The sequence below is a fragment of the Chelonia mydas genome, chromosome 1 (genome assembly GCF_015237465.2).
Source record: "Chelonia mydas isolate rCheMyd1 chromosome 1, rCheMyd1.pri.v2, whole genome shotgun sequence".
Lineage (NCBI taxonomy): Eukaryota > Metazoa > Chordata > Testudines > Cheloniidae > Chelonia > Chelonia mydas.
In genome coordinates, this window is record NC_057849.1 from 264,845,481 (window position 1) to 264,872,978 (window position 27,498).

The 27,498-nt window shown below is 40.7% G+C and overlaps 1 protein-coding gene across 1 annotated transcript in view; it reads right to left on the reverse strand.

Moving 5' to 3' along the window:
- LOC122461348 overlaps positions 1 to 27,498 on the reverse strand; it is a 236,386-nt gene that overhangs the window by 141,943 nt on the left and 66,945 nt on the right. Inside the window, exon 2 of the mRNA XM_043545689.1 lies at positions 15,553 to 15,616. The gene's annotated coding sequence lies outside the window, so the exon portion shown is untranslated. The remainder of the gene's footprint in view (positions 1 to 15,552; positions 15,617 to 27,498) is intronic.

Here is a 27,498-nt window from a genome sequence, read left to right on the forward strand (position 1 = left end):
GCAAACAGAGGCTAGGGACACCATCCCTATCCATCTTAGGATCATAGGGTTGGAAGGGACCTCAGGAGGTCATCTAGTTCAACCCCCTGCTCAAAGCAGGACCAATCCCCAATTTTTGCCCCAGATCTCTAAATGGCCCCCTCAAGGATTGAACTCACAACCCTGGGTTTAGCAGGCCAATGCTCAAACCACCGAGCTACCCCTCTCCCCCGCCAATGGCTAATAGCCATTGATGGACCTATCCTCCATTAACATATCTAGTTCTTTTTTGAACCCTGTTATAGTCTTGGCCTTCACAACATCCTCTGGTAAGGAATTCCACAGGCTGACTGTGCGTTCTGTGAAAAAATACTTCCTTTTGTTTGTTTGAAACCTGCTGCCTATTAATTTCATTTGGTAACCCCTAGTTCCTGTGTAAGGAGAAGGAGTAAATAACAGTTCCCTATTCACTTTTTGATTGTATAGACCTCTATCATATCCCCCCTTAGTCGTCTCTTTTCCAAGCTGAAAAGTCCCAGTCTTATTAATCTCTCCTCATATGACAGCTATTCCATACCCTTAATCATTTTTGCTGCCCTTTTCTGAATCTCTTCCAGTGCCAGTATTTTTTTTTTTTTGAGATGGGGCAGCCACATCTGCACGCAGTATTCAAGATGTGGGCGTACCATGGATTTATAGAGAGGCAATATGTCATTTTCTGTCTTGTTATCTATCCCTATCTTAATGATTCCCAACATTCCGTTTGCTTTTTTGACTGCCTCTGTACATTGTGTGGATGTTTTCAGAGAATTATCCACAATGACTCCAAGATCTCTTTCTTGAGTGGTAACAGCTAATTTAGACCCCATCATTTTATATGTATAGTTGGGATTGTGTTTTCCAATGTGCATTACTTTGCATTGATCAACATTTCATCTGCCATTTTGTTGCCCAGTCACCCAGTTTTGTGAGATCCTATTGTAGCTCTTCGCAGTCTGCCTGGGACTTAACTAGAGCAATTTTGTATCATCTGCAAATTTTGCCACCTCACTGTTTACCCCTTTTTCTAGATCATTTATGAATATGTTGAAAAGGACTGGGCCCAGTACAGACCCCTGGGGGACACCACTATTTACCTCTCTGCATTCTGAAAACTCACTATTTATTCCTATCCTTTGTTTCCTATTTTTAAACCAGTTATCAATCTATGAGAGGACCTTCCCTCTTATCCCGTGACAGCTTACTTTGCGTAAGAGCCTTTGGTGAGGGACCTTGTCAAAGGCCTTCTGAAAATTTAAGTACACTATATCCACTGGATCCCCCTTCTCCACATGCTTGTTGACCCCCACAAAGAATTCTAGTCAATTGGTGAGGCATGATTTCCCTTTACAAAAACCATGTTGACTCTTCCCCAACAAATTATGTTCATCTGTGTGTCTGACAATTTTGTTCTTTACTATCATTTCAACCAGTTTACCCGGTACTGAAATCAGGCTTACCAGCCTGTAATTGATGGGGGTCACCTCTGGAGCCCATTTTAAAAATTGGCATCACATTAGCTATCCTCCAGTCATTTGGTACAGAAGCTGATTTAAATGATAGGTTACAGACTACAGTTAGCAATTCTGCATTTCACATCTGAGTTCCTTCAGAACTCTTGGGTGAATACCATCTGGTCCTGGTGACTTATTAATGTTTAGTTTATCAATTTGTTCCAAAACATCCTCTAATGACACCTCAATCTGGGACAGTTCCTTAGATTTGTCACCTAAAAAGAATGGCTCAGGTTTGGGAATCTCCCTCACATCCTCAGCCATGAAGACTGATGCAAAGAATTCATTTAGTTTCTCCACAATGACCTTATCATCCTTGAGTGCTCCTTTAACATCTCCATCGGCCAGTGGACCCACTGGTTGTTTAGCAGGCTTCCTGCTTCTGATGTACTTAAAGTTTTTGCTATTATTTTTTGAGTCTTTGGCTAGCTGTTCCTCATATGCATTTTTGGCCTTCCTAATTATATTTTTACATTTCATTTGCCAGAGTTTATTCTCCTTTCTATTTTCCTCACTAGGCTTTAACTTCCATTTTTTTAAAGGATGCCTTTTTGCCTCTCACTGCTTCTTTTACTTTGTTGCTTAGTCACAGTAGCACTTTTCTGGTTCTCTTACTCCTTTTTTTAATTTGGGGTATACATTTAAGTTGAGCCTCTATTAGGGTGTCTTTAAAAAGTTTCCATGCAGCTTGCAGGTATTTCACTTTTGGCTCCTCATTTTTGTGTAGTTCCCCTTTCTGAAATTAAATGCTACAATGTTGGGCTGCTGTGGTGTTTTCCGCACCACAGGGATGTTAAATTTAATTATATTATGGTCACTATTACCAAGCAGTCCACCTATATTCACCTCTTGGACCAGACCCTGTGCTCCACTTTGGACTAAATCAAGAATTACCTCTCCTCTGAGTTCCAGGACTAGCTGCTCCAAGAAGTAGTCATTTAAGGTGTCAAAAAACTTTATCTCTGCATCCCGTCCTGAAGTGACATGTCAATATGGGGATAGATGAAATCCCCACTACTACTGAGTTTTTTATTTTAATAGCCTCTCTAATCTCCCTGAACATTTCACAGTCACTATCACCAACCAGGTCAGGAGGTCGGTAATATATCCCTACTGCTATATGCTTATGATTAGAGCATGGAATTACTATCCATAGAGATTCTATGGTACAGTTTGGTTCATTTAATATTTTTACTTCATTTGATTCTATGCTTTCTTTCATATACAATGCCACTCCCTCACCGGCATGACCTGTTCTGTCCTTCTGATATATTTTGTACCCTGGTATTACTGTGTCCCATTGCTTATCCTCATTCCACTAAGTTTCAGTGATGCCTATTATATCAATACCCTCATTTAATACGAGGCACTCTATTTCACCCATCTTATTATTTAGACTTCTAGTATTGGTATATAAGCACTTGAAAAACTGGTCACTTTTTAGCTGTCTACCATTACATGATGTAATTGAATGGGACTTTTCTTCTTTTGACTATGACTCATCAGTCCCGACCTGCATTTTATCATCTTCCATCCTCTTCTCCTTACTCCTTATTCTCTAGGACATAGAGAATCTCCATTAATAGAGCCTCCCCTAAGGGATGTCTCTGTCCAAGCCACGTGCTCCTCCACACCTATCAGCTTTCCCCCAGCCCTTAGTTTAAAAACTGCTCTACGACCAGGGGCAACCCATCCATATAGGTGAACTGGGCAGTCACCTAGGGCACCAAGTTAAATGGGGTGCCAAATTTGAGGAAAAAAATCAAATTTAAAAAAAAATAAAATGAAAAAAATACAAATAAAATAACGAAGATGTCATTATTTCAATTCCTATGCGTGTACAGAGAGAATATGAATTATAATTCATTTCTCTACATTTCTGAGAATTTATTAATATGTCAAATCTTATTTACTGCAAAAAAATATATTTTAGCAAAAAAAAAATTTCAATTTGCGACATAGGGTCAAGATGTCCCACTCCACAATTTTGATAAGCAATAACTCAGCCACAATGAAACACATCTGCCAGCGACAAGAGCTGCAATGCTAGTGACACCTAACTCGAATATACATCCAGGTTGCATAGCCGGAAATTTATGTAGAGCGGAGATATTGCATGTTGATACATGTCAAATGGTCATTTTAACACACGTTGCAGGTAGATGGTTAAGAATCAAGTGAATACTGCGGAAAATTGTATTTCTTGGTGCCAAAGAATAAAGAATAATGTCTTTCAGCATTATAAATCCAAAATGTGAGCATATTTAAGCATTAATAAACCCTAGCATTATTATTGGGCTGTATAATTATGAACTTTTCTTTGTTATAACTAGTTCACATGTAATAAATAAGGTCCATAAAAGAAAAGTAACAGCGTTAACGCTTAATAGACTATGAAAGTGATGACATCACACTCCAAGCGGGTAACCGTGAGGAAGGGGATTACTTTCCAAACAACCGGTGTCAGGTTATAATATTGAAAAAGATCATTTTGTTTCTGTGTAAACACTGTAACTAACTGTTTTAATAGGTAATGGAGTGTATGTTACTAATCACTGAACCTTTAAGCAGTGAAAAGACATGTTGGGATGGCTGCAATGTGGTTTAAATCACCAACCATGTGGTGTGTAAGCCATCCTTAACACTATAATGCTTGCAGTCGGGAGCACAGTACATAACAATATTCAAATACCCCATGGCGGAAAGAGGAAAAAGAAAACCCTCAGGAGCTGAGTACCGTAAACAAAAGGCTGAGAAGGAGAAGGACCAAGCAAAACAGCAGGGATCCTTCCTGAAATATCTTCTCTTTAATCCAAATAAAGATGGAAGCAGTTCACAGCATCCAGATGAAGGAATTTTACTTAGAGAGGAGGTTAGCTCACATCCGCATGGAAGCAGTTTGGAACATCAAGATGAAGGTATATTACTTCGAGATGAGGGTAACTCACAACCACAAAAAAAGCAGTTTGGAAACTCAAGATGATGGAAACTTACCTCTAGATGAAGGCAGCTCACAGCATCAGACTGATATGGAAGTGGAGAAAATTTATTCACCTTCAGAGATACATGCAGAAATTTAAAGTAAACGAAGTAGAAGGAAGAAAGGATGAGAAAGTTACAAACAAGTTACAGTATGGGGACCCAGCTTCATGGCCCAGATGTGATGACAGTGTGCGGCAAAGTCTCATGGAACATGGACCCGAATAAGTTCATGAATTTCCCTTCCCTAAGGATGGAAATAAAAGAAAATTCTCTGCTCAGCATTACAAGAGGAAACTCATTAATGGGGAAGAAATTCATTGAAACTGGTTACAATATTCAGTGTCGAAGGACTCTGTTTTGCTTTTGCTGCAAGTTGTTTAGAAATCAAGGAATTGGTACATCACTTACTGAAAATGGTTCGAAGGATTGGAAAAACATATCTTCAATTCTCTCTTCACTTGAAAGTAGTACAGAACATTTGGAATGTTTTCAAGATTGGAAAGAACTTGAATTACGATTGAATAAAGGAAAAACTATCAAAGAAAATTTACGTGTGATCAAGGAAAAAGAAAAATATTGGCAACAAATATTAGAGCATCTGATTTCCACAGCCGCAGAAGAAATGAAAAAAATTATACACTCCAGGTAATGGAAGGCTTTTAAAATTTGTTGAACACCTACCTTTGTTTGATCCAGTCATGAAGGAGCATCTATGTAAAATAACAGATCATGAAACACAGGTTCATTACTTAGGAAAAAATATACAGAATGAACGGATTCAAATCCTAGCAAATGCCATTAAAAAGAAAATTGTTGAAGCTGCCCATTCTGCAAAATACTTTTCAATAATACTGAACTGTACACCAGATGTGAGTCATGTTGAACAAATGATGATGATCACTGGTTTTGTGGATATGGAAAAGTCTGCAGATGAAGATAATGTTAAAGTGCTCATAAAGGAACATTTTTGGGGTTTCGTACCACTGAAGGAGACGACTGGAGCATTTATGACTGAAACTATTCTACAAGAGCTTGAAATGATGTCATTATCTGTTGAAAACATACGTGGCCAAGGCTATGATAATGGGAGTAATATGAAGGGTAAAGACAATGGTGTGCAAAGGAGAATGATGGAAATCAATTCTAGGGCCTTTTTCATTCCTTGCAGTGCGTGTTCTCTGAATTTGGTTGTCAATGATGCTGCTAGATGCTGTTTGGAGGCAAGCAGTTTGTTTGACCTGGTGCAACGTGTGTATGTGTTTTTCTCAGGCTCAACACGCCGTTGGGAGATTGACTCGCCAAGTGAATTCTCTAACTGTGAAACCACTTACTCAGACAAGATGTAGAGTCGCATTGATACTTTGAAGCCTCTTCGCTATGAACGTGGAAACATTTATGATGCCCTAATTGAAATTTTCTGATGATACTCTCTTTATTGGATCATCTGGAAATACAACACATTCAGATGCAGAAGCTCCTGCAAATGGTCTTTCCAAATTCAAATTTGTGACTTCACTCATTTTGTGGTATATCATCCTTTTTGAGATTAACCTCACTAGCTTCAGGAAAAGAACTTGAACATACATTCTGCTATTCAAAAACTGCAGAAAACTACAAATATTCTGGAGGAATTCAGAAGTGATGAAGGGTTCGAAAGAATACTGGTAGATTCTCTTGAGCTTGCTGAAGAAATAGACTTTCCGACAGATTTTGAACCAGAGCCAATTTGCATTCCGCAAAAGAAGAAGTTACTCACCTTGTGCAGTAACAATGGTTCTTTGAGATGTGTGTCCCTGTGGGTACTCCACTCTAGGTGTCGATGCGCCCCTGCGCTGGAGATCAGAGATTTCTCGCAGCAGTACTCAGTCAGGGGAAGGGCGTGCATAGGAGTCGTCTCGTGCAGCCGTTGGCACCTCCTGTAGCATATGTTCCTCCGACCGTCCCTCCGTTCCTTGTCTACCGCACAGCTCAGCTGTGTGAACTCCGAAGTAGTGGAGCACCCACAGGAGGACACATCTCGAAGAACCATCGTTACTGCACAGGGTGAGTAACAACTTCTTCTTCTTCTTCTTCGAGTGGTGTCCCTGTGGGTTCTCCACTCTAGGTGCTTGTAGAGCAGTACCCCACCAGGGGTGGTAGGGGTTCAGAGTTATGTATAAGTGTGTGATGAGAACACTGTAAGGCCAATGATAGAGTCTGAGACAAGGCCTTGGGTGATAGCGTAATGTTTTGAAAAAGTGTACTCTGATGTCCAGGTTGCAGCTCTACAAATATCTATTCAGGGGACATTGTTCAAGAATGCAATTGATGTCGCCACGGCTCCCGGTGAGTGGGATCTGATGCCCACGGGGAGTTCTTTGTGATGCAGGTGGTAGCAAGGTACAGGTATACAGGTATACAGGTAGAGACCCATTTGGAGAGTCTCTGAGTCGATATTGTAGAGCCCTTGGAGCGCTCTGCTGTAGAGATGAACAGTCTTGGTGACTTGCTGAATGATTTAGTTCTGTCCAAGTCGAAGGCTACAGCCCGTTTGACATCTAGTATGTGCAACGTTGCTTCTTGAGAGTCGTTATGTGGCTTGGGATAGAAGGCGGGTAAGTGTATGGTTTGGTTAATATAATTTTATAATATAATAATATAATATAGCCACTTTGGGCAAGAATTTTGGGTGAGGCCATAACATAATTTTGTCTTTGATAAATATAGTGTACGGTGGTTCAGCCATCAATGCTCCTATTTCACTGACACTTCTGGCAGACATGATTGCACTAGGAATGCGACCTTCATTGACATATGAAGGAGCGAGCAGGTTGCTAGAGGTTCGAAGGGTGGTCTTGTGAGACAGCTGAGCACAAGATTAAGATCCCATGGTGGTGCAGGTTGGCATACTTCTGGGTACATGTTCTGTATACCTGCTAGAAAGCGCCATGTAATTGGGTGAACGAATATTGAAGCCCCTTCGATCTGTTCATGGAGGGCTGTAATGGCAGCGAGGTGTACTTTAATAGAGCTTAGAGCTAACCCCATTTCCTTCAGTTCTAGTAGGTAGTCTAGAATCATAGAGAGAGGCGCCTTGGTCGCATCCAGCTGTTTTTGCTGACACCAAAGGGAAATCTTCTCTACTTGTGGCGGTAAGAATCTTCTCTACTTGTGGCACCATTTCTAGTGGTGAGGGGATGGCTATTTAGTAATACCTGTTTTACTTTCTCCGAACAGTTCGATTCCCCATGTTGGAACAGAGAGGAAACATGCTTTGAGATGGAGTTTCGCTAGGTCTGGATGGAGTGTCAGGCCGTTGTTCTGGGACAGGAGGTCCGTCCGGAAAGGCAGCAGTTGTGAGGCACAGACTGGTAGACGTGAGAGGTATGGAAACCAAGTCTGTCTGGGCCATGTGGGGACAACGAGAATTATGTATGCTCTGTTGAGTCGTATCTTGCGGATGACCCATGGGATCAGTGATATCAGCAGGAAGGCATACATGAGTGATGTGTTCCACGGGATGAGGAAGGCATCCCCTAACGATTCCGGTGCCAGGCCTGCCCTGGAGCAAAATAGTGGACATTTGTGATTTGCTGCTGAGGCGAAAAGGTCGATTACTGGGTGACCCCATTTTTGGAATATTGTGACGAGAACACTGTCGTGGGTTTCCCACTCGTGTTCCTGTGAGAAGTGCCTGCTAAGGTTGTCGGCTGGAGTGTTTTGGCACCCTGGTAGGTATGATGCTGTGATGTTTATATTGTTGCGGATGCAGAAGTTCCATAAATTCATGGCTTCTACGCATAGGAAGTGAGACCTGGCTCCTCCTTGGCGATTGATGTAAAACATGCACACCACATTGTTGGTGAGAACAGAGATTGAGATTTCTCATATGAGTGGGAGGAAGTGTCAGCATGCATTGTGTACCGCACGGAGTTCCAGGAGATTGATATGTAGTCGGGTTTCTGTTGCAGACCACCTGTCTTGTACATTGTGGTGACGCAAGTGAGCGCCTCAACCTATCAAGGAGGCATCTGTTGTAATAGTCACTGATGGGGGGTCTTGTTGAAAGGGAATCCCAGAGCATACATTCCCTGGCTTTGTCCACCATTGTAGGAAGAGGATAACCCTTGGTGGTAGTGTCACACGTCTGTTGAGAGAGTGTTTGCTGGGTGCACAGACCGTGCTCAACCAGTGCTGCAGACAGCGCATATGGAGTCTGGCATACTTTATGAAGAAAGTCGTAGCTGCCATATGTCCCAGAATCTGAAGGCATGTCCTCACTGAAGTTTGTGGGCCGACAGTCACCATGGAAATAAGATTGATCAATGTAGTGAATCTGCTGTATGGCAATACTGCCTCAGCTTGTATGGGGTCTAGGTCTGCTCCGATAAACTCCAATTGCTGGGTTGGTTCCAGGGTGGATTTCTTTTCATTTATCTGTAGATCTAGCTGGTGAAATAGGTCTATTGTGGTCTTCAGCATGCCTGCCGTCTCTTGTCGGTTAGTACCCTTGAGAAGGCAAACGTCCAAATAGGGGAAGTTTATGACCCCTTTGCATCGTAAATGTGCTACTACTACCGCAAGTGTTTTTGAGAATATGCGGGGAGCAGTAGACAGTCTGAAGGGAAGGACCCTGAATTGGTAGTGGTTGCGTCCTCCTGTGAACCTCAGGAACCGTCTGTGGGCAGGATGTATTGTAATATGGAAGTATGCTTCTTGGATGTCGAGGGCTGCAAACCAGTCCCCCTCATCTAGTGCTGGGATTATTGTGGCCAGAGTGACCATTTTGAACCTCTGGTTGCGTATGAACCTGTTCAGTTTTCGGAGATCTAAGATTGGTCTCCACCCCCATCCTTTCTTCTCGGTCAGGAAATATTTGGAATAAAAACCCTCCCTCGGTATTGATGTGGTACTGGTTCTACAGCACCCAGCAGTAGGAGGTGGTCTACTTCCTGTTGCAGAAGGTGCTCATGAGAGGGGTCCCTGAAGAGAAACAGGGAAGGGGGGACAGCGCTGAAAGGAATGGTGTAGCCAGATTGTATGATCTCCAAAACCCATTGATCTGTGGTTATCGCAGCCCAGGCATGGTAAAATGGGCATAGGCGGTGACCAAAATTGTGGGATAGGGTATCTATTGGTGCTAGAGGTGTGGGGAATCATGCATACCCTCGACCAAGACTTCAAAATTGTGGCTTTGATGTAGATGGATGGCTGGACGACGCCTGGTTCTGTGGAGCTCGTCGTCTCTGAGCCCGTTGTTTGGGTCTGTTCTGAGTGAAGTATCTTGGTTGTTGACAGTTAAACAAGGTGTCTCGTGACCTCTGGTATGGTGTAAAGTGAGGGCATTTGTCAGGGGGTGGTTGTATGCCTAGTGTATGCAGCGCCGTTCGGAAGGCCTTCATGGTATGGAGGACGTCGTCTGTTTGAGATGAGAATAGTTTATCCCTATCAAAGGGGAGGTCCTCCACTTTTAGTTGCAGTTCATTTGGAATTCCCAAAGCCTGCAACCATGATGTTCTTCTCATAACTACAGCTGTTCAGGCACCTGTGTCCGCTACATCCATTGAAGCTTGCAGCGCTGTGCGGGCTATTAACTGACCCTCGTTGATAATGGCATTGAGTAGAGGACGTTTATGCTCGGCGAGGTCCTCCATGAGCTCTTGTATTTTACATCAAGTGGGGAGGTGTTGCAAGCTCTTGGAGGACAGGATTAGAATTCAATATGATCTTGAAGAACTGGGGAATTAGTCTGAAATCCACAAGATGACATTTAATAAAGACAAGTGCAAAGTACTACACTTGGGAAGGAAAAAATCAAATGCACAGATACAAAATGGGGAATAGCTGGCTAGTTGGTGGCACTACTGAAAAGAATGTGGGAGCTACAGGGGATCACAAATTGAATACAAGTCAACAGTGTGAGGCAGTTGTGAAAAAGGCTAATAACATTCTGGGGTTTTATTAAGAATAGTTTCATATGTAAGACATTGGTATTTTTCCTGTTGCACTCAGCAACGGTGAGGCCTCACCTGGAGTACCTTGTCCAATTCTGTATGCCACACTTTAGGAAAGATGTGAATAAACTGGAGAGAGTCCAGAGGTAAGCAAAGAAAACGACTGAAGATTTAGAAAACCTGACCGATAAGGAAAGGTTAAAAAAAACTAAGTGTGTTTATCCTGGAGAGAAGAATGAGGCGAGACCTGATGATAGCCTTCAAATACATTAAGAGCTGTTATAAAGAGGATGATCAATTGTTCCCCATGTCCATGGGAGGTAGGATAAGACATAATGGGCTTAATCTGTATGGAGATTTTGGTTAGATATTAGGAAAAACCTTGTAAATATAAAGGGCAATTAAAGCTGGAATAGTCTTCCAAGGGAGATTGTGGAATCCCCATCATTGGAGGTTTTTAAGAAGAGGTTAGAAAAACACATGTCAGAAATGGTCTAGATTTACTTAGTCTTACCTCAGTGCAGGGGGTGGACTTGATGAATACTCTAGATCCCTTCCAGACCTAAATTTCTATTATTCTATTATTTTCATTTGCCTTGCTTACAGAGGGGCACTTAACTGAGCCAGGATTTTACCTAAATATGAGCACCGAATAAATGTGTTCCAATTTTTTAAAAAGATGTTTGCAGAATTGAGGGTTTTAAACATATTCAAGAGAAAAAACATTTGGTAGGGAGGTAAACTATGGAGTATAAGTGGAGCCACTAGGCTCCAAAGGAAATCTACCAAAGGAAAGGAGATAGAAGAAAGACTTGTAAAATGTGTGGTTTTACAACCAACAAACCAACTTACTTTAAAGGGAATCAGAGTAGCAGCCATGTTAGTCTGTATTCACAAAAAGAAAAGGAATACAGACTAACACGGCTGCTACTCTGAAACCTGTCATTATGCAAGGCACTGAATTTAGCCGTATGGAGTGGAAATCTATCAACTTCATGAAAAAACTCGTACAGATACAGACAGACATCATCTTCCTTTCCAAATGCAAACAGATGGACATCGTACCAAAAGGACTGAAGGTAAAAAATCCATTACAATCTACATACCACACAGACTATGCTGACAGCTTGTGCCACACGCTCTCAAAGGAACTGCAGAACCACCTGATCAACATCCTCTACAGCAAACAGGGAAAGATTAAGAATGAGCTCTCAAAAATGGATACTCTCATAAAAACCAACCTTCCACACAAACTTCCTCATGGCTGGACTTTACAAAAACTAGACAAGCCATATAAAACACACACTTTGCTTCTCTACAAAAGAAAAAGGACACTAAACTTTCTAAACTACTACATGCCACAAGGGGCCACAACAGTGGTTCCCTTAACCCACCCAGCAATATTGTTAATCTATCCAACTATACTCTTAGCCCAGCAGAAGAATCTGTCCTATCTCGGGGCCTCTCCTTCTGCCCCTCCACCCCCACGAACATGATACAGTTCTGTGGTGACCCAAAATCCTATTTTCAACGTCTCCGACTCAAGGAATATTGCCAACACACCTCTGAACAACATACTAAGACCTTCCTACCAAGACTACAAAAAGAAGGATTCTGGGTGGACTCCTCCTGAAGGTCGAAACAATAGACTGGACTTCTACATAGAGTGTTTCCACCGACATGCACGGGCTGAAATTGTGGAAAAGCAGCATCACTTGCCCCATAACCTCAGCTGTGCAGAACACAATGCCATCCACAGCCTCAGAAACAACTCTGACATCATAATCAAAAAGGCTGACAAAGGAGGTGCTGTCGTCATCATGAATAGGTCAGAATATGAACAAGAGGCTGCTAGGCAGCTCTCCAACACCACTTTCTACAAGGCATTACCCTCTGATCCCACTGAGGGTTACCAAAAGAAACTACACCATTTGCTCAAGAAACTCCCTGAAAAAGCACTAGAACAAATCCACACAGAATACCGACCAGGGGTATTCTATCTGCTACCCAAGATCCATAAACCTGGAAATCCTGGACTCCCCATCATCTCATGCATTGGCACCCTGACAGCACGATTGTCTGGCTATGTAGATTACCTGCTCAGGCCCTATGCTACCAGCACTCCCAGTTATCTTCAAGACACCACTGACTTCCTGAGGAAACTACAATCCATCAGTGTTCTTCCTGAAAACACCATCCTGGCCACTATGGATGTAGAAGCCCTCTACACCAACATTCCACACAAAGATGGACTACAAGCCGTCAAGAACACTATCCCCGATAATGTCACGGCTAACCTGGTGGCTGAACTTTGTGACTTTGTCCTCACCCATAACTATTTCACATTTGGGGACAATGTATACCTTCAAATCAGCGGCACTGCTATGGGTACCCACATGGCCCCACAGTATGCCAACATTTTTATGGCTGACTTAGAACAACGCTTCCTCAGCTCTCGTCCCCTAATGCCCCTACTCTACTTGCACTACATTGAGGACATCTTCATCATCTGGACCCATGGAAAAGAAGCCCTTGAGGAATTCCACCATGATTTCAACAATTTCCATCCCACCATCAACCTCAGCCTGGACTAGTCCACACAAGGGATCCACCTCCTAGACACTATGGTGCTAATAAGCGATGGTCACATAAACACCACCCTATACCGGAAACCTACTGACCGCTATTCCTACCTACATGCCTCCAGTTTTCACCCAGATCACACCACACGATCCATTGTCTACAGCCAAGCTCTACGATACAACCGTATTTGCTCCAACCCCTCAGACAGAGACAGACACCTACAAGATCTCTATCAAGCATTCTTACAACTACAATACCCACCTGCTGAAGTGAAGAAACAGACTGACAGAGCCAGAAGAGTACCCAGAAGTCACCTACTACAGGACAGGCCCAACAAAGAAAATAACAGAACGCCACTAGCCATCACCTTCAGCCCCCAACTAAAACCTCTCCAACGCATCATCAAGGATCTACAATCTATCCTGAAGGACGACCCATCGCTCTCACAAATCTTGGGAGACAGGCCAGTCCTTGCTTACAGACAGCCCCCCAACCTGAAGCAAATACTCACCAGCAACCACACACCACACAACAGAACCACTAACCCAGGAACCTACCCTTGCAACAAAGCCCGTTGCCAACTGTGTCCACATATCTATTCAGGGGGCACCATCATAGGGCCTAATCACATCAGCCACACTATCAGAGGCTCGTTCACCTACACATCTACCAATGTGATATATGCCATCATGTGCCAGCAATGCCCCTCTGCCAAGTACATTGGTCAAACTGGACAGTCTCTATGTAAAAGAATAAATGGACACAAATCAGATGTCAAGAACTATAACATTCAAAAACCAGTTGGAGAACACTTCAATCTCTCTGGTCACTCGATTTCAGACCTAAAAGTTGCAATTCTTCAACAAAAAAAATTCAAAAACAGACTCCAACGAGAGACTGCTGAATTGGAAGTAATTTACAAACTGGATACAATTAACTTAGGCTTGAATAGAGACTGGGAGTGGATGGGTCATTATACAAAGTAAAACTATTTTCCCTTGTTTATTTCCCCACACACGCCCCACTGTTCCTCAGACGTTCTTGTGAACTGCTGGAAATGGCCCACCTTGATTATCACTACAAAAGGGTTTTTTCCCCCGCTCTCCTGCTGGTAATAGCTCACCTGAAGTGATCATTCTCCTTACAGTGTGTATGGTAACACCCATTGTTTCATGTTCTCTATGTATATAAATCTCCCCACTGTATTTCCCACTGAATGGATCCGATGAAGTGAGCTGTAGCTCACGAAAGCTTATGCTCAAATAAATTTGTTAGTCTCTAAGGTGCCACATGTACTCCTTTTCTTTTAAAGGGAATGTTTGAACCACAATGTCTTTTAAATTACAACTTACACTTAAAACTTAAACTTACAAAACCCATCTGCACTGACTTTTGGGAAGGCAAAAGAGTTAAAGAATGTTTTTTCATTAACACTCCCCCAGAGCACTATAGCTCATTCAGAGACAGACATTCCAATAGTATGGTTCTGGGTGCAGTTGAAAGAGCATAGATTTGACAGATGTTCAGATACAGAACGGAACAGAACCAGCCAGCAGAGACTGTCTTGCTGTCCTGACACTAGTACAACCTGTTAAAAATATTAATGTTTCCTTCAATGTAAATGAATTCAAATATTGTTTTCCTGAATAATAAAATATTTGAAACACACTTCATGGCTTCAAGCATGAGATACCATGCAGTACTTACACCCTAACAGAAGGTATTAACCACAGGGGTGGAAGATAAATTACACCTACAAACCTTTCTTCTTTTATTCTGCTTTTCTGAAAGACTGCAATAAAAAGTTATATAACATGCGATGGGGAAAGAGCAAGCAAAGGACTAAGCAATTAAATTCCACTGAAAACAAATACATCTATAATATGAATGAAAGATGCATTGAAATATTTGACACTTGTTTTCCTGCAAGAAGACTTAGCTTTTCACAAGAATCTTTTTTTTTTTTAAAGAAAGAACAAGACAATGATGACACTCCACAAAAAGAAAAGTGTAAGTGCCAATCAAAAGCTCCATACAAAAGGCAACAAGGTGTGTCCAAACTATTAATGATACTAAGGGATTCCCCGCTCCCGCCCACCCCGGCATTTCATTTTTGAAAGAAGTAAATAAACTAAAAATCACCAAATCATTTTAAAGGGCAGTTTCACTCTAAAACATCAAACTCCACAATATCATTTTTACAGTCACTTTTTATTGTCTCTCAGTAACTTCTAAATCAAATTTTCCACAAGTCACAAAAATGTTTTGTTTTCCCAGAAGTGCCAGCACTAAAAACAATCTGGACTCCAAAAATCAAGTAGTGTCCCTTTTCTTTTCATGTACCACCTCTGGTAACAAAGAATGTTCTGGCAAAACTCAGGTATGTAATGTGTGTACAAACCCCAATCATCGGGAGAGAGCCCCAGAGCAGCAGGACTGTCTACAGGAACTTTGTCAGCTGGAAAAGACAAAAGCACTTGTGTTTTCCCACTGTCTTCTTTTCTGTGTCCCTGAGTACCCACCTGGGAACCTCTGCTTTCCTTAGACAAGTTCCTTAGCAATTGGATTATATTCTGAGATTTCTTTCTGAAATAGAAAGAGTTAGAGACTTTAAGAAAGAAAAAAAGCAAGTAAGCAGCAAGCACAGGTCATTTGACAGGCTATACTAAGTAAGCTCGTCCAAATCCCAAATTAAATTCCAAAGCACATAGCTCTCAAAATTAGATTATAATCAAATAAATTTTGGTCCTGAGCACAACATCATGGCATTTCCAGTAAGCTAACTTATCTTTCTTCTTCCTCTTCTTTTGCTAGAGAGAGATCAAAAAGGCTTCTCTCTAGTCCTTTATTTTGAAGGTGTCATGATTCAAAAAACCCTTATCCAATTTACTTGAAGTTTGGGAGAAAAATTGTATCCTAACTCCACACCTAACCAATATGACTGATTTAAGAGAGGGAGCAAAGCAGTTTATAATGGAAACTCAGCTGCAACTTTAACATTGGAATAAATGCTGTTACTCTGTACTACCACACAATCTATACTTGCAGAAGAATTTACTGGCAATAGCAACAATTAGGTCTCCTAGGGAGCAAAAACAAGGTAAAATGGTATGATGCATGTTAAGAAAATGAAAAGGAACCTGTAACAAGAAAGAGACTTTAGGAGAAATGCTTAACTGAATGACATTAAATTAGTATCAATTTATAGAATACTCCCCCACCAGAGATCAGGATGAAATTAGCTCTTGTCACTGTTAGAGTGAAATCAAACCCCCATTCTTTCCCACTGGCCTTCCTGCAACTACATAAGACTCCTGCATGGCCCAGGAATCATTTCTCTATAGAAAAAATATTTATGGTGCTGAATGAAGGAGAGGTAGAGACCATGGATTTTCAGACAAACTTGTTTTGTTAGCACCTAGATTCTGCAGTAATAGGTGAGCCATAAACATATGGCTGTTCAAGTCACAGCTTTCTCACAATGTTCCTTCATGACACTTAGGGGTACATAAACTCTCCCTTATGAAAGTTAAGATCAGATCATCATCTCCTTGGAAAACATAAAGGAAACAACCAGTGGTGGATTAATGATTTTGCCATCCCTGGCCCCTTATGAACTTGTTTTAGTTTTTGTACAAATTCGTTTGAACCCACCGGTAGCTGTTTCCTGCGGCAAGCCTGGGAGGGAGGGGGTGGAAGCGGAGCAGCGGTGCGCTCGGGGGAGGAGGCAGCAGTGGAACGGAGGTGAGCTGGGGCAGGGAGCGGTTCCTCTGCCCCCCCAGCCTGGGTTACTTGCTGCAGTCCTCCCCGCGCCCCCAGCTCACCTCTGCTCCACCTCCTCCCCTGAGCGCACTGCCGCTCTGCTTCTCCTCCCTCCCAGCACTTTCGTGCGGCAAGCCTGAGAGGGATGAGGAAGGAGGGGAAACGCGGAGCGCCTGCAGGAGCAGGCAGGGCCGCGGATTTTGGGGGGCGGCGTTGGGACCGGGGGGGAGGGCACGAGCACTCACCAGCGCCGGGTAAAGTCAGCGCCTATAGCTATTATAAATTTGCCACCCTAGGCCTAGGCCTTGTTGGCCTAGGCGATAATACACCACTGGAAACAACCCTGGCAGAAAAAGGAAGGGCTAATATACTGATAATAGCTACCAAGTTCTCAGACTTATTTTCAGAGATGCTGAGGCCCTCCAGATATCATTGATGTCAATGGGAGTTGAGGGTGCTAAGCACATCTGATAAGGTGTGGTGTACAGAGTTTTAAAAATTGTTTTGACTTGGTTACTGTACCTTGAAGGTCTGGAACATTCTGTGCTGGAGTTCAAAAGACTTGTTGGGTGGACAGGGTTGGAATGTGAATTGGGTTGGAAACCTGAACCCAGAAGTAAAGTGGTATCGAATGCAGCCTGTAAATAAGGACCCCATGCTAACTTGGTTTACATTTATTTTATTTTAGCTCCTCCTTATTCCCATAAAATTAGCCACTCTAGTTCTTTAAAAAGGCATGATTGGCTTATTTAGGTCTTGCAATATAAGTAATTAGTAGAGCTGTCGATTAATCGCAGTTAACTCATGTGATTAACTCAAAAATTAATTAGGATTAATTGCAGTTTTAATCACACTGTTAAACAATAGAATACCAATTGAAATTTAAATATTTGGATGTTTTTCTATATTTTCAAATATATTGATTTCAATTACAATGCAGAATACAAAGTGTACACTGCTCACTTTATATTAATTTTATTACCAATATTTGCACGGTAAACGTGATAAAAGAAATAGTATTTTTCAATTCACCTCATACAGGCACTGTAATGCATTTATCATGAAAGTACAACTTACAAATGTAGATTTTTTTTGTTATTTAACTGCACACAAAAACAAAACAATATAAAACTTTAGAGCCTACAAGTCCTACTTCTTGTTCAGCCAAGTGCTAAGACAAACAAGTTTGTTTACATTTACAGGAGATAATGCTGCCCGCATCTTATTTACAATGGCACCTGAAAGCAAGAACTGGCATTTGCATGGCATTTTTGTAGCTGGAATTGCAAGGTATTTATGTGCCAGACACGCTAAATATTTGTATGCCCCTTCATGCTTTAGCCACCATTCCAGGAGGCATGCTTCCATGTTAATAACGCTTGTTAAAAAAAATAATGCATTAATTAAATTTGTGACTGAACTCCTTTGGGGAGAACTGTATGTTTCCTGCTCAGTTTTACCCGCATTCTGCCATATATTTCATGTTATAGCGGTCTTGGATGATGAGCTGGCATATTGTTCATTTTAAGAACACTTTCACTGCAGATTTGATAAAATGCAAAAGTGGTACTAATGTAAGATTTCTAAAGATAGCTACAGCACTCAATCCAAGGTTTAAGAATCTGAAGTGCCTTGTAAAATCTGAGAGGGACCAGGTGTGGAGCATGCTTCCAGAAGTCTTAAAAGAGCAACACTGCGATGCGGATACTGCAGATCCTGAACCACCAAAAAAAGAAAATCAACCTTCTGCTAGTGGCATCTGACTCAGATGATGAAAATCAACATGCATCGGTCCGCACTGCTTTTAATTGTTATCAGTTAACATGCAGAACCCATCATCAGCATGGATGCATCTCCTCTGGAATGGTGGCTGAAACATGAAGGGACATGTGAATCTTTAGCACTTCTGGCACGTAAATATCTTGCGACACCGGCTACAATAGTGCCATGCAAACAACTGTTCTCACTTTCAGATGACACTGTAAACAAGAAGCAGACAGCATTATCTCCTGCAAATGGAAACAAACCTGTTTGTCTGAGCAATTGGCTGAAGAAGTAGGACTGAGTGGACTTGTAGGCTCTAAAGTTTTACATTGTTTTGTTTTTGAGTGCAGGTTTTTTTCTGTACATAATTCTACATTTGTAAGTTCAACTTTCATGATAAAGAGATTATACTACAGTACTTGTATTAGGTGAATTGAAAAATACAATTTCTTTTATTTTTTTACAGTGCATATATTTGTAATCAAAAATATAAAGTGAGCTCTGTACATTTTGTATTCTGTGTTGTAATTGAAATCAATATATTTGAAAATGTAGCAAACATCCAAAAATATTTAAATAAATGGTATTCTATTATTAACAGCATGATTAATTTTTTTAATTGCTTGACAGCCCTAGTAATTAGTAATTGCTTCAAGGAAGCCCTAACAGCCAATGCAAGGGTTGCCTCTATCTGCTTGAGACAGGAAGCAAAACAGATGTAATTTGCCCATCTAGGTAACACAGTATCATCCAAACTCTGTTTTTTCCTATCACTGCCTCTAGGAGGAGGGATCCAACCTGGTACCTCTGGATTTTAAAGCATGAGCCTCTACTGCCTGAGTTAAAGGACCCATCTCTGCTAGCCAAGGCTCTAGCCAGCTTATCAACCTCTCTGAGTGTCCCAGTCACCATTAGAAGGGAACAGATCACCACACTGAGTGGTTGTGGATTACACATAGCATTATATATAACTTAAGCAAATTATAAAATTTTCACAGAACATCTGTGATTGTTAATTAAAAAAAAGTAAAACTGCAAAGAAAATAAATCTGCAATTATGTTTCAAAACATCACACTGGAACACAAATTGGAAAAAAAATGTAAGACTTTAACTTTAAATTCCATATTTCTTCGTACCCTTCCCCTCCTTACCGCTCCCTGGAACTCACAAGTTTGGAGTGAACTCATTCTTGCCGTAATTTCTTCACTTTTGTCATTTCGTGATATAAGCTTAGTATTATTTCAGCATAATTGTTGTATTTATGTGTTTTCAGTAACAGTTATGTGGCAAAGTCAAATATCATTTACAGTATATTGAAAAAACAAAAATATTAAAAATCAAAAAAACTAAATTATATCTCCTATCGTCTACTTTCAGAAAGCATCTTTCTTCTTCCTATGCTGTCTTTTATTAAAATCTAATACTAATACCGGGTTAATGTGACAGCTCTGAGTATTCAAACCAGGTTTGGAAGAAAAGAAGGTTTTATTACTTTTGCAAAGAAACATAGATAACTTAAAAGTAAAAGAAGGATGAAAAAAATCTACCAATTCTGAAAATAAATAGAAAAGAATGTATAAGCTAAAAAAAATTCCAATATTTCTAGTTAATTAGGCTGTGAAGTTTAAGATAAAAATACTAATTCTCTCTGTGGTATGTTATATAGAGTTCCGTTGCTCCCAGATACCCATCTCTCCCAATATAAATTACCTTTATGCGATTCAAATAAAACACTTGTGTAACATTGAAAATTGTCTGATTTTAAGGATAGCATTATAAAGGTGGTATCGTGTATTAATATAGATATATACCACTAATGAGAATTAGAATTTGGATTCGTCAAACCAAAAAATATACATAAAACAACTCAAAAATAGATTTACTCCTGCTGGAATTCTTCAGGCGTGTTATGACTTCAAATGCAACAGTTGCAAAATTCCAGCTGGAGTTCAGCTTCTTAAAAAGCCATTAGACATCAAAGCATGAGTCATTCTTCAGTGAACATTAAATGACAAAGTTTGGATGCCATTAGTGAAGTTGAACGTTAGGGTTTTTGTAAATCATTAAAACAGACGCAACTCAGTGTTCCAGTTATGTCAACATTTTAGAAAGCTTGGAAAATGATGTATTATTACAAACTTGTCCTTGTGGATGGGTCTTAACAATAACACCAAATCCAAAACAGCCCTGCAGTTTTGTTAAGTTTGAATTCTGAACCAAATTCTCATCTGAATTGCTTAGCTTGAGTCTATCTCTAGATAGGATAACACAAAAGAGATCTTCTTACCTTCTTTTTTTTTTTTTCCTGTGACTCAAGTTACAGTAGTACAGGCCCGCACCTTGTCAAGTAGGTGCAATCAGTTGGAACCAAGGGCTTTTTAACCCCCTGAATTGCTACCTTCTCCGCATGATGCTGCCCTTCTATTGAGAAGTGGTTCATTTCAGAACACTGCAGCACATTAATTTCCACAGTTGGAGAGAAATGGATGTTACAGAGTCAAACTGATATAATCTGTTTATTTATCAACACTACATATGCAAGTTCTGTTACTCAAATAGAGACAGACCAAACTTTACACAGGCAGCTCTGGAATCTCCAGCTCAGTTACCAGGCAACTGTCTCCACTGCTGTCCTTCCAGGTCTTCCATCATCCATCCATCTCCTCCTGGCTGGCTGCCATTTCACCCTCCAGTTGAGAGCCAGTATAGCAGTAGCAGATGCATCACCAACCCCCACTGCCAAACTGCTACTGCTCAGATTCATTGCAATAGCTACACAGGTTACTATTTAGAGAAACCAACAGATAGATAACCAACACTTCTTCACAAAGTCACTAGGCCAGTTTGCAAGCCAAGCAAAGTGAGCTGGTGATAGAGTCCTGTAGAATGCTCAGTATATGATGCATTGGAGGAACTTCTTCTATAGAAGAGGTTGTGAAAGAAATAAGCAGTGACTCTGGGCTTGTTCATTTAAAAGAAAATTATAACTTTTGGAAAAGAAAGAAAAACCACAAAAGACACAAGAAAATATTCTTCCATAGCTGCACATTTCTGCCTGATCTCTACTGAACCAGGAATCAAACTAATTAATATAGACTGAGGAAAAGCAATGCAGCCTGAGGGCATGAAACATTCTGAACAATCAGATGGGAGGGAAAGTGGTAGCCTGATACCTCTACCGTGTATTCCTGAGGCACATAAAAAGACAAATTTTTGTTTTGCTCTCTACTCTTAGCCCTTGTTCATTTCTCTCTCTCAGCTTTCTTCTGAGCTCCTCCTTAAGTTCTTTTGGATTGTTCTACTTTGTTAATAGTTCCTATTGTTTATTCACTTGCTGCTGCTATTCTCCATCACCTAGTAGCGATGATATTATCACTAGCATCCATGTAGGGTGATCACCATAGACCATGGAGCCTGGCAAGATAATCAAGAGAAAGGAGCATATGAATTATAAATCAGAGGGATCAGAGTAACAGCCGTGTTAGTCTGTATTCGCAAAAAGAAAAGGAGGACTTGTGGCACCTTAGAGACTAACCAATTTATTTGAGCATGAGCTTTCGTGAGCTACAGCTCACTTCATCGGATGCATACTGTGGAAAGTGTAGAAGATCATTTATATACACACACAAGCATGAAAAAATACCTCCTCCCACCCCACTCTCCTGCTGGTAATAGCTTATCTAAAGTGATCATCAAGTTGGGCCAACTTGATGATCACTTTAGATAAGCTATTACCAGCAGGAGAGTGGGGTGGGAGGAGGTATTGTTTCATGGTGTCTGTGTATATAATGTCTTCTGCAATTTCCACAGTATGCATCCGATGAAGTGAGCTGTAGCTCACGAAAGCTCATGCTCAAATAAATTGGTTAGTCTCTAAGGTGCCACAAGTCCTCCTTTTCTTTTTGCAAATCAGAGGGAGGATGTCACTCACAACCAGAAGGTGACTATGAACATCATGAATACACAGAAGGGTGGGATGGGTGCAGAATATAATCAAAGTTAGGATGAGGCTGGATAAACTCAAGTATCTTATTTTACATAGGGTCCTACAGAACATATAACTGCCTTGGGGAGAAACTACAATATCCACCAATGTAGGTTAATAGCTTATGAATCACAGAACAAACTCAATCCAGTTCATTCTTTTCTTCTTAAAGACCTACTATCATGAGTCTTTCTGTCCTTGAAGGAGCTCATGATATTATCGATACTGGCAATATACTGTATATGGTAGAGAAAGACCCATGTATTTGAATTACTTCCACCAGAAATGCTGGAAATCTTTCAAAGTAAAACGCTTTGATATGACTCTCTCATGTCAGTAGCCTGCGGTACAAAGTGTCTTAAAAAAAAAAACAGATTAGATTTGTCTAACTGCTTTCTAAACAGATTCAATCCTTAAAATGGAATGAAATTTATTTTTCTTTCTACATTTTAAATAATTTAGTTTTTAAATAATTAAGTGGTTTATTTTAATAAGTTTCTTCTGAACTAAACAGGAAACAACAAAACTGAAAAGTGAACAGAATTTATTAGGAATATGATAGCTTGAGTAGGTTGCAGTAATTTAAAAAAATCCATTATACATAATTAAGCAACTTGATTAATATAACTGCAGATTTCCTCAAAGTGTTTTAGTTTAACATATATAGCATATGTAAATAATTACATAGTAAACGGTGGGGGAATTTCAAACTCTGATCGTAGTATGTATATTACCAAAGCCATTCTAGAATGTTCTTAAAATTAGAATTTGGTTTCTCATCTTCATCAATAATTAGCTTTGCACACATACACATACACTCTCACCCCATTTGCTCCATCTATACAGCTGGATATTAGGATTTTTTTTTAAACAGCCAGCTAATGTACAGTAGTTGAATGAGATAGATGAAGATACACAAGAGGAAATGTGTCATTAAACAAAGTAGAGAATAATTTTTTAGAAATTCCAGAATATTTTGTTCTGGGCTCATTTTACAATGAGAAAAGTAAAACTCTCTTACAGCTGCCCAAGGTGGGAAGTTGTGTAAGCAGAGCCACTGAGCCCTTTCACACACTCGCAGCTGTTCAGCAAGGTCAAAGTAACATGCATGCTGAGGGTAGCATCTGTGTGCCAGATCTTCTCAGGTGCATTTATGCAACAAAGATTATACTATCTACTCAGCCTCTTCCTAGTCCTTGCTACTGGGCTTGGACAGGAGCCACCAACTGGATTGAAATCTTAAGCATTAGGCCGTATCTAACCCAATGCAGTGTTACTCAAATAGTTGATGGAACATTCACCCAGTTTAACAAACATCAAGTTTAACTTTGCATGTGCAGGAGTTAGGTAATGAAGCTGTTTAAAAGACTGTCTTAAAATGTTATGATTGCCTATCTTGCAGAAAGGAGACAATTTGCAGCCAAGTAGTTGGTACATTTTCCTAGTGAATTATGTTTCTCAACACATATTACTGTGGGTGGAGATTATCCTCCCTTTTCTTCAACAGAAAAATGACTTGCCTCCGAGAGTAAACAGAATCTGTCATTCTGAGAGCTGATAAATGCTAACCACCTCTGGAGGTGTTCTTTACTAACATCTTAAAAATAGGGAAATATCATATCATGGGATCCAGGGAACAAAGAAAGGTTGCGGGCAGGGGGGCGAGAAATACCACAATTTAAACATGGATATATTTAGTGTCTAGTTCACACTGGCAATGACAAATAAAATACACTTTAAAAATATAGTCCACTGTTTAAATAACTAATGATTTTATATTACATAGCATTTTGCCAATGAAAGAGGACAGAAAAATGTGCTTTACTAATAAACAAGTTATTTGTTCAGTGACGAGCACAAAAAGAACATCGATGGTGGTGGTGAAACTAAATGAACATGATAGTTCCTTTCTAGCCTTAAACCTGTCAATCTATGAAGACAGTTTAGGGAAACCTATATATTTGTATCAAGAAAGTGGTATTAATTTTCCCTTTCTCCACTCAAAGGATTCCTGGGAAGCACTTCAAATATTAGCTCCCTTTATACTGTGTTTTGTTCAGGAAGACCAGAATCTAGGAATAGAAGCCATATTGGAATAGAAGATTTATGAGAAATGCCATAGAATATAGGGTCGTGAGTTCTCCACAACACAGGCTTTAAAAACACACTAAAAAGAACACTTAGCTAGAAGAGTACAAATCTGAAACCAGTAAAGCATAACAAAAAAGAAGCCAGAGAAACCCACATATAACAAATATGAGACAAGAATTTCTCGGTCAAGGAAGGCAGTTCTATTTTTCTAATCATTGCTGCATTCTTCAACTCTTGAAATGCTAATCAAATAATGTCACATCAGGTGCAAGAGAAGTGGGATGCAAGTCCTACTGCTGGGCTCAAACAGTCTGAAGAAAAACAGAAGTAGGACTCCTTATATTTACGGTACCTCATGATGAGCCACATCCAGTTCTTAAGCAGCTCCCTCAACTTCCTCACTGCCCAAAGTCCTTTTTAAGTCCTGATCCTACAGGATATTCTTGCTTCAAATGGCACTTGCTATTTTCAACCCTGTAGTTAGTGTGGAGAATTTCTAAAAGTCTGTAATAAGTTCCATGTTTGCTTTAAATGTCATTCATGTTTGCTGCCTAACAGGCAGGCATGAAGGCCAATGAGAAGGAGAAACAGAACATTCAAATAGAAGTGGAATGAGACTCAGAATATAAAGGACTATTCTCTTTTATTAATACAGAATGAACTCCAGTGTACTACAGCCTCATCCAAAATCCCTAATTTTTAAGAGGTCTCACCAAAAGACATAGGTATCCCCATAAGTAAGGTTATGTTTTACTAATGGGTATTTTTAGTAAAAGTCATGGTCAGGTCAAGGGCAGTAAACAAAAATTCACGGCCCACGACTTTTACTATATATCCCTAACTAAAATTTGGGCGGGGGGTGCGAGTGCTCTCGAAGAGGTAGCGGCCCGGGACCCCTGCTGGTGCTGAGGGAGGGGACCAGGCCGTGGCTCAGGACCTCCGCTGGTGCTGGGGGAGGAGGGAAATGGTGGGGCTCACAGGCTCCCTACTCAGCTCTGCCGCATGTCCCTGCAGCTCCTAGGCAGCGGAGGGGCTAGAGGGCTCTGTACACTGCTCCTGCCACAAGCGCAGGCTGCGCAGCTTCCACTGGCTGGGAACTGCAGCCAATGGGAGCTGCGGGGGCAGGGCCTGCAGGTGCAGGGAGCACATATAGTGCCCTGGCCCCTCTGCCTAGGAGCTACAGGGCCATGCCAGTGGGAGCCAAGGAGCCTTCCACCCAAAGGTAAGCACCCCTCTTCATCTCCCAACCCCTTGCCCCTAGCCCTGACCCCCCTCCCACACACCCAAACTGCTGCCTTACCCAAAAGTAAAGTTTTTGTAAATCAAAGTTTCTATAGTCAAACAAAAGCACAGACAATCCAATCCAAAGTTTCCTACAAAGAATTGGCAAATCTCTCTATTCATGAAGTTCCTTTAAAACTGTCCCTCAGACATTTAAAACAGTTCCTTTAGTTCCATATCTCTCCACTTAATGTCAATAAGTTCTTTCCCATATCATCTCAGAAGCTGTCATGCTCAAATTCCTCATCTTCACATTCTCATCGAAATTCTATACAAAGTTTCTATAATTCAAAGTTCATTTATACATTTGTATATATTGTATATGTAGCTATCAGTCCCATTGGACTCTTAAAAACTTGAACAACCTTAGCCTTTCACTGATTAAATAACTTTTACAACTTCAACAATAAAATCCACTTCTGTACAAAAATATATTGTAGAATTTATACCAACTCACTGATTGTGAAAGTATGTGCAAATATCTCTTTCACTCTTCATTTTTAACAAATGAAATGATGTTACTTAGCCAGGAAAGAAGATGCTTTATACAGAAGTTGAATGAGAAACTCCGTTCCTTCTTTTTACCTTTTCCTGTAATACACTAAGTTAATGGCCATTAAATTTAGAACAAATAAGAGGCAATACCTCTCTGCTTTGACTGGAATGGTTAACTGGTACTCACTAACCTCCATGTCAGGACTGAAATTCCAAACCTTAACTTAAAACAAGAACTGTGCACAAGGTAGGATTTTCTGGATGGGAGTCAATAAAGTTGAGTCCCTCATAGAAATGCCAATTGCCAAATGCCAATTGCCAAAAATCTAAGATTCCTCTTTTCATCAGTCTATAAACTTCTCAGTGTATGGTAGGAGAAAAAGAAGGAACTAGCAAATTTTTATCCTACCCTCCAGAATTTTGAATTTCTCTGCCAAGCCCTCTATAAAGCATCTCCTTTCTTAGCTAAATAACTTCTTTTTAAAATGAAGAATTAGTGTCCAATGAAATAAATTAAATCGCACTGAAAGGCACAGGCTTCAGTAAGGCAAGGATGGTATCAGTTTATCCCAGGGCTCTGATTAACTCAGTGATTTGGGAGGCCTACATCAAGATTCTGAGTGAGCTTAAAATACTCTTTCTTGATGGAGAAGACCTTGCTTGTCCAACACAGAGAGGATTACAACAAATGACACTGACTCCTTTGATGCCTCGAAGTGCTCCACAGGAGTTTGCCCGGCACAAAACCAAATCTTTTCAGACCCCACAGGATCAAGGTCCAGGGAGCTTTTTTTTAAAATCTAGAAAGACTTTGAGCCTACCAGCAAGACCTTCAGATGAGTCCTCATACCCCATATTGACAACCATAATGGGGAGAGGGGACGTAGCTTGTGAAGCACACAGTCAGTCCCAACTGCTGTCTGAGATCATAGAATCATAGAATATAAGGGTTGGAAGGGACCTCAGGAGGTCATCTAGTCCAATCCCCCGCTCAAAGCAGGACCAATCCCCAATCAAATCATCCCAGTGAGGGCTTTGTCAAGCCTGACCTTAAAAATATCTAAGGAAGGAGATTCCACCACCTCCCTA